This window comes from Sinocyclocheilus anshuiensis, unplaced genomic scaffold (genome assembly GCF_001515605.1).
Source record: "Sinocyclocheilus anshuiensis isolate Anshui unplaced genomic scaffold, SAMN03320099.WGS_v1.1 scaffold1744, whole genome shotgun sequence".
Classification (NCBI taxonomy): Eukaryota; Metazoa; Chordata; class Actinopteri; order Cypriniformes; family Cyprinidae; genus Sinocyclocheilus; species Sinocyclocheilus anshuiensis.
In genome coordinates this window covers 753,030-756,381 of record NW_015555974.1, presented here as the reverse complement: position 1 = coordinate 756,381, position 3,352 = coordinate 753,030, and the positions used below count along the sequence as shown (strand labels likewise).

Sequence of the window (3,352 nt, the reverse complement as noted above, 5' to 3'; positions counted from 1 at the left end):
AGATAAAAAGGTGTAACTTTTGAAAAGGTACTGCCCCAGTGATCACCATACAATCACATAATCTTCAATGCTAGTTAATTGCCCAGCCCAAGGGGGGTAACTCTTTTTTTTTTTAAGTTGACTCAACAAATAAGGCTAATTCATAGATACTTTTAATATTTATTGTCACAATGCCCTGATTACAGGAGGTTGTGCTTTATTAACAGCTCATTGTGTTGGAACAGATTTATGATAAGTTAGATGCTAAATAAATGTCTTTGGTTTAAATATTAACATTGGTTAAGAGGGTATCTCTCAGTCAGTTAGGAATCGCTTTATAAGTCACTGTCAGGCTGTACTAGGTTCATACTGTCAGGTTCAACAAGCTTGGATAAGAAACCAACCATGAAAGGCTCAATAATGTGTGTTTTGTTGGTCTTGGCTCTGGTGGTCCAGGACAGGTAAGATTTCAGGGTTATGACATTATCTTAATGGTCTCCAGAGTTTGAATTAAGACAGAAGAAAACAAGTTTTGTTTTCTTGTTTTCCCATTAGAATCAGTAAAGTATCTTAATTCATTACAGATTGGCTGGTGGACTAGAACACAAATCATATGACTACACAAAGTACAACACCATGGATGAGGTGAGATTATCAAGCATATTACATTGATTGATTGATTGATTGATTGATTGATTGATTGATTGATTGATTGATTCATTCATTCATTCATTCATTCATTCATTCATTAATTGACGCGATAAATCTCTCCACACAGATTTCAGCATGGATGAATCAGATGGAAAGGGAAAACCCAGATGTTGTGTCCAGTATGATATATGGGCAAACTTATGAGAACAGGAACATTGCATTACTAAAGGTACTCCTGTATAGTGCAATACTCCATTTGTTATAATAAATAATAGTATTTTTTCTTTTATTTAATATGTCTATATAGTTTTTATTCATTTTTATTTCGGTTCTAGTTTGTTATTTTAGCTCATCAGGTTAAACTAAATTACAATAAGAAATGAAATTAAAGTTTATTAAAGTTTAGAAAGTTTTTCTATATATTTTTTTTAAATTCCAGTTAACTTTTTTTTTTCAAGTAACGAAAATGGTTTTAATTTTAGTTTTAGTTAACTATAATAACCCTGTTCCAAAAACTGTTCATATGCACAAAAATGAGCCATTAAATGTAGCTATTAAACATTGTATTTACTAGGATCAAATAAAACCACACAACTTATTTTAGGTTACGTTTGCGCCCCTTAATAAAAGTTTTAAAGTGGTACCATGGTACAGTGATGGTGTCAAGTGTTAATATTCCAAGGTACTTGAAATAATGCCGTGGTATTACTATAGTACTTTCTTGTTCGTTTGTTTGCATCTGACATGCAGATCGGCTTAAACAGCACCACACCAAAGAAAGCCGTTTGGATGGACTGTGGGATTCATGCCAGGGAATGGATCGCTCCAGCTTTCTGCCAGCATTTCGTTTAAGAGGTGAAACTTTGCCTCAGTAAAGTTATTATGAATCATTTATTCATGATGACATACACCTGAAGTGTTATTCCAAGAAATATCACATCCATTATATATTACATGACAGGCCATTGTTTAGATTGTACTATCTGTAAATGCAAAGCTACTCCAATTTTTAGGAATCCTGAACTATTTATTTTTCCTAAAAATGCTGTGTTATTTTCTCGTACTTATGAATAGATATATGCAGAGCTCATCAATATTGATACTTCCATTATAATGGATGTGAAGCTCCTATTGTAGCTTGGTGACCCTAAGAGTCATATGGATACGACAGTTCAATTTGATATTAATGCTTTTGTATAGGTGTATATACGTTTCACCAAATATAAAAGTTTATATAAGCCACAGCCATATCACCCTGCAGCCAAGACTGGTTGCCCACTGAAGCTAAGCAGGGCTGAGCCTGGTCAGTACCTGGATGGGAAACCTCTTGGGAAAACTAGGTTGCTGCTGGAAGAGGTGTTAGTGAGGCCAGCAGGGGGTGCTCACCCTGTGGTCTGTGTGGGTCCTAATGCCCCAGTGTAGTGACGGGGACACTATACTGTCAAAAAGCACCGTCTTTCGGATGAGACGTTAAACCGAGGTCCTGACTCTCTGTGGTCATTAAAAATCCCATGGCACTTCTCGTAAAGAGTAGGGGTGTAACCCCGGTGTCCTGGTCAAATTGCCCCCCTGGCCCTTGTCAATCATGGCCTCCTAATAATCCCCAACTTGATTGGCTCTATGACTTTCCCTCCTCTCCACCTGTAGCTGGTGTGTGGTGAGCGCACTGGCGCTGCTGTCCTGTGGCTGCCGTCGCATCATCCAAGTGGATGGTGCGCACTGGTGGTGGTTGAGGAGAGACCCCCCCCACATGATTGTAAAGCGCTTTGGGTGTACAACAATACACAGTAAAGCGCTATATAAATGCATCATTCATTCATTCATATATATTTATATTTAATCTGAATTAAATACATTTGATCTAAAAATTAATGTAACTATATATGCTCAAAAAAAGATCCTGGGCTCCTACAAAACAGACTCAAAGGTAAAACACATTGTTTGAAAACCTGGACTTTTACATCACCCCAGTGCTGAATATGGATGGATATATTTATTCCTGGATTGATAACACAGTGAGTTTCATCCTTTTGAATATTTCGATATGACATCCATTTGATGAAGATAAAATATCTGCACATTTTATATGTTTATCATAGCAAATATATGTTGTATCTTTTAAAGACTCGACTTTGGAGGAAGTCCAGATCACCAGGCACTGGAAACTGCACATGTTTTGGCACAGATCTTAACCGCAACTTTTATGCTAACTGGGGGAGTAAGTATATTTTGTCTTGGCATTTATATATATATATATATATATATATTTATATATATCGATTAGGGCTGTCATTCGATTAAAATTTTGTGTCTAATTAATCACACCCTTTTTCTGTGATTAATCGCGATTCACGCGGTTTTAAATGTTTATGTTGTCATCATTTGTTATATCCAGCAAAGTAAACCAAAAGATTGAAGGGTGATTCTCAAAAATCTGTATTTTCTGCAAGCTTTTTTCAAGATAAATTTAGATGTCTTTCCAAAAAAGGACACTTAGAAACTCCAAAAGGACACCAAAGAACCTGATACAAGGAGCCCATATAAGCACACATGAAAGAAAAAAAAAATCTGAATTTTATAGTATGTATACAGTGCAACAGCAACACGTTGAACCACATGGAGATGCCAAAAAACCCTAAACCAACCGCCTGCATATATCTACTACAGTACATGGATCCATTCCGTATAACTAAACACAGCAACATAAACATGACAAATCAAA

General features: G+C 36.1%; 1 pseudogene; it reads left to right on the top strand.

Annotated features, from left to right (window-relative positions):
* The first annotated feature begins 384 nt into the window (after positions 1-384).
* LOC107676044 (carboxypeptidase O-like) overlaps positions 385-3,352 on the top strand; it is a 6,612-nt pseudogene continuing 3,644 nt past the window's right edge.